General features: G+C 41.6%; 1 non-coding gene across 1 annotated transcript; it reads right to left on the minus strand.

The window, feature by feature from the left end:
• Window positions 1-422: 422 nt before the first annotated feature.
• LOC133727632 (small nucleolar RNA R71) lies at window positions 423-529 on the minus strand. The gene has a single exon (XR_009855309.1). It is a non-coding gene; the product is annotated as a small nucleolar RNA R71 (small nucleolar RNA).
• Window positions 530-10,855: the final 10,326 nt, after the last annotated feature.

Here is a 10,855-nt window from a genome sequence, read left to right on the forward strand (position 1 = left end):
AGAGAGTACCTTTAAGACATTCACAAGGAGAAGTCAACATGGGAGACGCACAAAATCCTCCTCAAGGCAAGACCATGAGGGAGTATACTAGCCCAACTATTGTTGATCACCCTTCTTGCATTGTACTCCCTCCATGTGAGCATCATTTTGAGATCAAGCCCACTACCTTGAGCATTCTCCCCACATTCCATGGCATGCCCTCAAATAATCCATATGATCATATTGCGGAGTTTGAAGAAGTGTGTACCACCGTTCAACTACATGGTCTCAATCCCGATGGCTTGAAGCTTAGATTGTTCCCTTTCACACTCAAAGACCACGCAAGGAAGTGGTTGAGCAAGTTGCCTCCTAGATCCATACGCACTTGGGTTGAGATGCAAGAGACTTTTTTGGGAAAATATTTTCCTCCTTCAAGAACTTCCAATGTTAGAGATGAGCTTGTTGCATTTCGACAACACCCACAAGAAAGTTTCCATGAGTGTTGGGAGCGCTTTAAGGATCTTGAGATGTCATGTCCTCACCATGGGTTAGAGAAGTGGTTTCTTGTAGACAAATTCTATAGAGGATTGATGGCGGACCAAAGACAAAGGGTTGACACTTTTAGTGGTGGAACTATTGCAAGCAAGCTTCCCGATGCCGCTTGGGACACATATGAAGAGCTTTCTCTCAACTCACTTCAATGGGATGATCTTGATATGAGAAGACGTCAAGTGCATAACAAGGAGAGTACACCTAGCCGAGGTGGTATCTATGAGGTTCAAGGAACATCATCCGGGCCTTCTATGCATGAGTTCAAGAGGCTAGAGAGCAAGATTGACCAATTTCTAAACCAAGTGAACCGGAATCCTCCTCAAGCCCAAGTCAAGATGGCAACTTCTACATCATGTTTGCTTTGTGAGAGTCTAGCACATTCCACTCAAGAGTGTCACTTATCATCCAAGTTTCCCGACTTTATTGAGGAACAAGTGAACCAAGTGGGTAATTTTGTGCCAAGGAACCAAAGAAATGATCCTTACTCTAATACTTATAACCCCGGTTGGCGAAATCATCCCAATTTCTCTTGGAGAGACCAAGGAGGTTCATCTAGTGCGTTTCAAGGTGGAAAGCAATGCTTTAGAGGTGGCCAAGGTCAAGACTCATCAAATGTTGCTAATTATGGCAATGCACACCAAGGAAGCACTCATTTTTCACAACATGGTCAACATGGACAGCAAGCATATGGGGCTAATTATCAAGGTCAATCAACCTCAAGTCATGGATTTCATGGTCAAAACACCCCTCCCGGGTTTACACAAGGTGTTGGCTATAGTGGCAGCAAGTTTCATGGCAATCCTAGCTCATTTCAAGGCTCCCACCAAGGCGATAACTACAATTCCCCTCCTATTCTTCAAGGCATTCCTATTCAAGCTCCAAATGAACCAAAGAAGCCTAATTTTGAAGACTTAATGGGAGAGTTTCTCAAGGTTCAAACTTCTACTAATGCGGAGACCAAGCAAAACATCTCTTCACTAGTTCAAGGGTATCAAACTCTACAACAAGGCATGGCTAGACTAGAGGTACAAGTGGGCCAAATGGCCACCAACATGAGTGAGAGACCAAAAGGAGCCTTACCTTCACAACCGGAGCCAAACCCAAGAGGAAAACTTCATGAATGCAATGCCATCACCACTCTACGTTCGGGAAAGGTATATGATAATCATGTTTACATGCCTACATCTTCTAGTTTCCATACAAATCCTTTATTTGATGACGATGTTGATTTGCATTCATATGGGGCCAAGAGGGAAGAAAATGTACCTCTTGGCCATGTTGTTGATGATCAATTGCATATACATCATGATTCTTTTTATCATAAGGAGGATGGGACCGGAAGGGAAGAAAATGTACCTTCCGGTAAATATGGAGTGGGTGATGTGACTTTGAATGCCAAAGGAAGAAATAAGGGGGTGGATAAGGTAGCCGGAGGGGAAGAAAATGTACCCTCCGGAGAAGCTATTCTTGGTAAAGGTTATGGTTTCTTGTCATTTGAGAACAATGCAAGCAAATATGGGTTGATTGATAGTGGCAAGGAAAGAGCTTTGTTGAGAAAGAAGACTTCTAGGGATGAGGATGTCTCGGACCCTAAATTAGATGGTGAGGCCATGAAGGCTAGGGACCCATCTAAGGCCGATGACACCTCTAGGAAGGTTCTTGATGACATTAGACCCACCACTCATGAGTTTGAGCCATATACTTCTAGAGACAAAGAAGGGAGGAATAAGGAGGATCTACATATGCATGGTAGCTCTAGGGATAGGAGTGGTTCGGTCTACTCATCACTAGGCGAGGCCTTGAGGGCTAAGAACCCTAGTGGGATCGTGACTACCCTTAGGGGCACTACCGGAAGTCTCACATTTGATCCACCTCTTGATTTGAATGCACCGGAGCCACCACTTCCTTATCCTAATGCCGCAAGAAGAGATAATTCAAAGAGGGGTAAGAAGAAGAGTGGTTTGATGAGGGAGATACAAGAAATATTTAAGAAAGTGGATGTCAATATCCCATTGATGGACCTCATTCATCAAGTGCCGGTGTATGCTCAATTTCTCAAGAGCTTGTGCATGAATAAAAAGAAATTCAAAGCCGATGAGACATTTGAGTTAAAGGAGGAAGTGAGTGCAATTATCCAACGAAGGCTACCACCAAAGATGCAAGATCCGGGGAGCTTTACAATAGGGTGTACTATTGGGCAAAAAGTGTTTGAAGGAGCTCTCATGGACTTAGGGGCGAGTGTCAATTTGATGCCCTTGGCTATATATCGGAAGCTACAAATTGGTGAGTTGAAGCCCACATCGATTAGATTGCAATTAGCGGATCGTAGCACAAGGCGTCCGGTGGGAGTTGTAGAGGATGTGCTAGTGAGAGTAAATAAGTTTATTCTACCGGCCGACTTTGTAGTGTTGGATATGGGTGAAGACCCCTACCTTGATAATGAGTTACCTATCATTCTAGGCCGACCATTCATGGCAACGGCGGGTGTGAAGATTAATGTGTTGAAGGGTACCATTAGACTCAAGGTGTTGGGTGACAAAGTGAAGATTAAAGTGTGCAATCCATTCTATCCGCCGGACATTATGAAGGAGGTATTCTCTTTTGATTTGGTGAAGGGTAATGAAGCCAAGAGTGAGCGGATCTTTGGACCCTTGAATCCTTCCAAGCCTACAATCCGTGCACAAGATCATTTCTCACCTATTTGGGGCTATGACCAGGAGCCACCATTGAAGCATGATGATGTAGTTCCTACTTCTACTTTGAAGCCTACTATTGAGCTTGAAAAGCAAACAACCCTTACTCTTGAGACTTATGAGCAACACAAGAAGAAAAGTCCACCATTGAGTGAGGCACAAAAGGAGTCCATCAAGAAGTTAAGGGAGGTTTGTGGAGTTGTCAAGAAGAAGGAAGGATCTAAGAGGTATGATTGGCCTCCACCTCCAAGCTACAAGCTCGCTTCTTCAATTGCTAGATGTTTTGGACATGATAGTGAGGCTACCACAATTGTTGTGGGTGGTAAGAAGACATCCTTTGAGCCACCTTGAAGAGACTAAGTTCTATAGACCGGCTTGGGGTCTTTAAAAACAAGCGCTTCTAGGGAGGCAACCCTAGGTGTTTTTGAAATTTCCTGGTTTATTTTGCATCAATAAGGCTATTTAGCCATCTTTTTGGGAGGAAGGGAGGTGTCCGGAGTTGGAAATGTGAAGGAGAATTAATTTGGTAGTGAGCAGTTTCTGTCCTGAAATTCAGTTGAATTTGGGTGACTATAGATTCCATTCTACACGCTATTTTGAGCTGAAATTTTTTGGAGCTATTCTTCTATATGTCTACTGTCTTGTGCCAAAATTTGAACCACTTTCAGTCCTTGGAGCTCTATTTATTTAATGGTCAATGCATGAAGTTCAGAACAGAGGCAGCTACTGTAGAGTGACTTTGGGAAGCTACACCTTCTACATCCTAAGCAATTTGGAACTAAAAATTTTCAGAGATGTATTTTCTCATGTCCTCTATATGCAGAAGAAACAGTTTTTGATTTGAACCTTCTTAGCTTCAGATATAGTGTTCCAAGTAACAGAGGTCAGAAACAGGGCACAGCAGAAACTGCAGAACAGATCAGTGAGTTTGGAGGCCAACTATTTTTGACTCAGAATTGATTTTTCAGTGAAATTTTAATATAGGGTAATTGCTTGAGTCTATTTTCATCTCCAGTTCGTCTCATCCTCTTTGCACCTCTGGAGCTTCAGATATTACAGTTTTGGTGACTGAGGGTCAGCAGAAAACTTCATGACAGATTAGCAAGTTTGACCAGCTTTAATTTGCATTTCAATTGGAGATAGGTGGCTAACTAAATATGGATAGAAAGCTCTCTGAGTCTACTTTCCATTTCCAGTGGCCTCACCTGATTATCACTTTCTGAGTATGAGCTATAGGCATTTGAAGACAGAAAGGTCATTGCTGGAAGTTTTCTGCACTCACTAGTTTGTGTTCACTCGGGTGGTTGGACTTCTTGCACTTCAATTCTTCAATGAAGGTCATTATAGGGCTGTTGTGAGGTGTGTTGGAGGTGATCAAGGCCATGTGCTTAATGAAGGACCTTGTCCTTATTCTTTGGTAGCCTATTTGTGACGCATTGCTCTTTGGACACTATATATTTTTCAATGGAGTCGATCTTTCTTGAGCACCTTGAGCTATTATGGAGCATACGTTAAGGAAGTCTAGGCCTTGTGCCTTGAAGTTGGTGTCTTATTTTAGTCTTCTCCGAAGGTCGTGAGCAATGGAGGGTCAACAAAGGGGGTTTTCCGTATCTTTTATCCGCATTTAGATTTTCATTTTCATAGTTAGTTTTTGTGCATTCGCCCGGACTTCACTCTCATGCCTAAATCCGACATGGATTTTAGCTTTCGAGCTCACTTGACAACATTGAGGACAATGTTGGTTTTAAGTGTGGGGGTGAGGGTTCGAGCGCCTATAAAAAAAAAAAAAAAAAAAAAAAAATTAGATTAGATTAGCTTTATGTAATTATATTTTAGTGGTTAATGCCATTTCCAACCCCAATGACGAGCCTTGGACTTAACTTGTTATGATTGTGGATAGATTGAGCATGATCTAGGTCTTCGAATTTGTTTTGTAATTGAGTGTATATGTGATCTATGCTTGACTATATGTGTGCACATAGCTTATGGTTAGATTCGTTCATCATAGTTAGAGAAGCATATAGATTATTCGATTAACTTGCATGCCTTATTTGTGAGCTTTTGAGCCTAATATCTATAGTGTATGCATTGTTCATTCACTTATTCTTTCATGTGTGTACAATTTCATGACATTGCGTATCTAGAACTTGCTTGAGACCTCTCGAGGCTACTTGTAGCTTGCGACATGATAGAAAGGATGGAGGCATTAGGACTATATACCACCATGGCCAAAGAAGCATGTGCCCAAAAATATTTACCACTAGATTGCCACTTTGAGCCTATTTATTTATTTAGCCTTTTTGTTCATTTCCACCACAAATTCCTACCTAGCCTATACACTTTTATCCTACCCTTCCATGGTAGTTGGTGAAGCGATTCGAGAGAATGACTTTATGTTTGAGTGCTTCAAAAGAAAGAGAAAAGTCAAAAGTGTGAGGTTACAAAAGAATAAGTGTGGGGGTGAGTGATTTTGTATAGAAAAGAAAGTTTTGAAAGAGTTCCAAAAAAAAAGAAAAAAAAAGAAAAAAAAAAGAAGAAGTTGTGAAAATAAAAAGAAAGTTCAAGGAAAAGAAAAGTAGAAAAAGAAAAAAAAAGAGTATTACGTAGTATAGTATGAGTTGTGCATTGGGATTAGAATGAGTGACTTAGCATTTGAAAGCAAAAGTCTTAAATCTCTACAAGAGAGAGTTGCTTCATCGATTTCTATGGACTTTGTATTTCCTTATCCTTCATTTCTTATAGCCACTCACCCTTAGCCCCATTACAACCAAATAAAAGACCTCTTAATCTTGAATGTTGTGGGTTACCTAGCGGAGATGAGATCGAAGAGCAAGCATATGGCGATGCGTGTTGTGAAATTGCTTTTGAGTGAAACACATATAACCCCTAAACACTTGAGCGGTAATATTTAGTGAACCTATGTGAGTTTAGCGGGTTATATCGGGTCTTCTATGTGCCTATTTGATTGTGGTGGATTGATTTGACACATGGTCAACACATGCATATACTTGAGCATTTTTCACATGTGCTTCTTAATTGCCTTACAAATTTATAGTTTCTATGTCATGCTTTGTCGACTTCATGGTCATGTACATAATTAGTTCTCCGAGGGTTATGGTTGGAAAGGCTAATACTACACTTCTTTTATGTATTTGAGTTAGTAGACTTTCGGATTATATTTCATGTAGTTTGCTTGAGGACAAGCAAAGTTCAAGTGTGGGGGTGTGATTACACGCATTTATATGCATGTAATTGTATCTAAAACACTATAAATAAGTTAATCCTCAAGTCAATTTTTATGTAATTAATTCACTTTTATTTATTGTGTAGGAAATAAGCGGAATTGCGGAAATCAAGAGAAAATTGTGGAAAATTGGAGCAAATTGGAGTTTCCGACAAAATGACGAAATAGTCAATGCGGATCAACCATGGTCAATGCCAATCAAGGGAACGGAATCTAATTGCCTCCGATAGTATTTGCGGAAATGAATTGAAGAGAGAAGAAGAAAGCAAAAAAAAAGAAAGAAAAAAAGAAAAAGAAAAAAAAATGGCTTTGCTGACGTCATCATGACATCAGCATCAGAACCGCCCAACATGTGCATTGTGCCCGTCCTTCATCTTTTTTTCTTTTCTTTTTATTTTCCCTCTCTTCCTATCATGTGTTGCCACGTGCCCCATCATCCATCCATTTTGATCTCCTCTTCCTCTACGACCCGTACTGACCCTTAATTAAAAAAAACCCTTGCATCCTCTCTTCCCCAAAAAAAACCTGCCGCACTCCCCATTTTTCATATACCACGAAGACCAGATCCCATTCTCTCTCTCTCTCTCACCTTTCAACCACTCCTCCACACCATTTCTTCTCCTCACCAAGATCCACTCCACCTCACCAAGATCCATTTTCCTCCTTACTAAGATTTATTTTCCTCCTCACTAAGATTCACCTCACCAAAAATTCCATCAAATCCTCATCAATTTCTCAAAGGGATTTCAAGGAGCTTCAAGGGATCTCATCTACATCAAGACTAGAGATTGGGTATAGTGGGAAGCCATAAATCAAGGCTTGTCATAATTGCTCCATAGCAATTTGTGACTTGTTCTTGTTACTTTCCACTCCTCTTCACTTTTACCTCTTTAATTGATGAATATTGTTGTTGATTTGTGGATGGGTTGTGAGTAGTCTATTTAGGAAACTAGGGTTTGAACCCTAGCATGGATTTAATGTAATAAATATGTTTTGATTTAATGGTTTTCAATTTCGTGTTTGGCATATGTTCTATTCTATATTATTTGGCTTAGATGCATGCTTAGGAGCTTGATTAACTCTTGAATGTGTAGATGAGCATGTCTAGAACAAATTAGGAGACCTAATCACTTCTCTAATTTATGGCTAGGACACTTGTTTAGAACATGGTTAGTTACAATGCCAATTTCGATTGCCGTATTGGCTAGTTTGGGAACCTTGATTCTAGGACTCTTCGCCTTTTGGTGCAACTAGAGGCTCTAAAAGGCTCTAGATTGTCCCAATTGAGTTTCTACGACCCTTGATCCGGAGTAGGAATACCCTTTAAGGAATCTAATGACCCATGAGCCTTGAAAAGCCTTGGGTACGGTTCTTGATGCCACTATGAATTGAATGACCATTGTCGAAATATATTTGTGCATTAAATTTGGCTAGGAGGATACCCTAGTGACCTAATTTCTATTTCTTGATTAGTTTCTATTATCTCAACTTTTATTAGCTATTTTAATTTTTAATTGTCAATTTTATTTTTCGCAATTAAAAAAATCATTTTTTACAAACCACTTTCATTGTCCATACCACTCGGTTGTGAGCTTCCGCATTTATTTGTGGTTCTCTTGACCAATTTTAGGCTTGGTTGTTCCGAGCCGGGCATGTAAATAGCTTGGTGCTATTTTTAGGTTTTGTTTGTTAAATTGTTGGTGACTTAGTAATCGGCATAACCAAGGATTGGAGTTAGCTTTTCAATCCCCGTGGTACGATAATTTCGGGTTTAAATATTTCCCACTTCTTTGATGACCGTGCCCTTATTGCGCGTAAGTTGCATTTAAGCACATCAAATCAGAAGACCTTTGACTTCGAGGTCTGGGGGGCAATGTTTGAATCCAAAATGAGCATTTTGGCCTGACAAGGAGTGTCTTGAAAAAATTGAGCCAATGTCAGAGGCTCAAGCTATATATTGTCGACAAGTTTGAAATATATTATTTAGAGGCTAAATAAAGCCTACTAAAAAGATTACGCGAGCTGCAAGAAAAGGAAATGATGGAAGCATGGAAATGAAAAGTCAACTTTAGCACATTTTCCTACTTCGGCTAGGAGAAACCAAGCTAAACAAGGAAGGAAGGGCGGCAGACTAACCAAAAGAAATCCAAATAAGCTAAAACTTTCCAGATTAGTTCTAGACATCCCAAGGATCATTTCTTATGAATAATGCCAGAGCTAGTTTTGAGTGGAAAGCCTTCAAACAATCAGTCCAATTTTCTACAGAAGCAAAACTGGAAAACTGGACCTGTAAGAAGTCCAGCAGCATCCAGCAGCATTTCCGGCCCAACCACATAAAATTAAGCTATGAAATTTCACCACAATGATCTCCACTCATTGTGGATCATTTGAAATGGAGAAGTCTAAGGCCCATTCTGATTTCTTGGTAGAGATATAATTGAAGGAATAAAGGAGCAGAAAGTGACTCCATTAAACCTACCTTACTCCATTAAACCTACCTTATTCCATTAGTGCTCTATCATGATTTGTTTAAGACCAACCACTATGGCTTGGTAGCCTATATATAGAGGCTACAACAAGTAACAATAGACAACATAATTCATCAAACAATCTCTAAGATTATCCAAGCCTCTCCAGAGCAACCCCTCTCCTTCTGTTACCGGTGATCACACTCCAGTCCCAGAATCCTCAGGAGCCGACTGTCAGTGCCACCAAACCCTCTGTCAACGTACTTTGGTCCTAGTCTCCTCGGGAGCTGACTGTAGTACCGCGACCACAACGGTTACAGAACCAGCCAAGCAAGGGTAATGCCCTCGCAGGACAACACAATTCATCAATACATCTCTAAGATCATCCAAGTCTCTCTAGAGCTACCCCTCTCCTTCTCTTACCGGTGACCACACTCCAGTCCCAGAATCCTCAGGAGCCGACTGTCAGTGCCACCAAACCCTCTGTCAACGTGCTTCGGTCCTAGTCTCCTCGGGAGCAGACTGTAGTACCGTGACCACAACGGTTACGGAACCAACCAAGCAAGGGTAACGCCCTCGCAAACCAGCCAAGCTAAAGTCACGTTTTAGCAAGTTCTCCCCACTTCCCAGTGATTTTCGCTCTGCTCGATCAACGACGTCGAGTATCGATTCTGATTTTGAAGAAACTCAGCAAAAGTCCTCGCCACGAGGCATAAAGAATCCCACGACGAGGTTGGTGCTCTCCTCGTCTACAATCGCTTGAAAGAAGTCAGGTCAAGGGACACCCTGACGACTGCACCCGAACGGTGCTGGCACGCCCGCTCGCAGAAAAGAGATTGTTGACCAGTTGCAGCAAAATTAGAGCCAAACAATCTCGTCACTTTAACAGGGATTGAGATGAGACATAGTAGGGACAGACCACGAAAATTCCTATCGTTCCTGCTGAACATTCGTGTTCTTATCTCCTCATAACAACGGGAAGACTGTCTCATCAAAGTGACATCCGCGAATCTAGCGGTAAGGGGATCACGTAGCAAGGGCATTAAGTGGCGGATGATTGTTAGAGTCTCAAATCCAACGTAGTTGCCCATTCGTCTGTAAGGACCCATCATAGAGCGCTGTGGCGGCGCAATTGGGGCATAAATGGCACACTCAAATATGCGTAAGTACGATACTTGTACCCAGTCACTACCAATGTCCGGACTACCATCGTAGTCATTTTCGCGAGACCATTTGGGTGTGTTCATGGAAATATGATGTCCAACATCAGTCCCAATGCAATAACCATCAAAAGTCTTTGATGTAAACTTTCTAGCATTGTCAAGTCCAATTGACGGAATAGGATGATCCGGGGAGTGAGCCCGTTGTCATATGATATGTGCTAGCAGTGTAGCATAAGCAACATTTACAGGTGGACAATGGCACAACACGTGACCCGCGTGTTTGCATGTCAACCGACATCATGGGATATTTAAACGTTCGCAAGTTGGTTGAACTAGTCCACAGAATCCCCATGGACTCTATGTAAGAACAGAATGAGTATTTTCATATCCTTTGCATAGGACGGTCTCAGTCCTAAATTCCCTAAGGAACAGGCTTTGTAAAACGAGCGAGAGGCTTTAGAAGCATCCAATGAGGATTTTGGTTGGGTCTGAGCGTTTGCAACGCTATTTGAAGCAAAGTCGGTGATTACAGCATCACCTAGGGCGCCATCACCATGATGGACGCCATCCATGGCGTTATGGGTAGGGACTCTGCCAGCCCTAGGCTGGTGGTGGATGGCGGCGGCGGTCATACTTAGTCCAGGAATCAACTTTTAATTCATGCTTCGTTTCGCTCGAGAATGGATATCCTTGTGAAGTCTTTAGTAGACGGATCATCATATCATGACCAGGATGACCTATCTTGTCGAAGCCAAT

The sequence above is a fragment of the Rosa rugosa genome, chromosome 1 (genome assembly GCF_958449725.1).
Source record: "Rosa rugosa chromosome 1, drRosRugo1.1, whole genome shotgun sequence".
Taxonomy (NCBI): Eukaryota; Viridiplantae; Streptophyta; class Magnoliopsida; order Rosales; family Rosaceae; genus Rosa; species Rosa rugosa.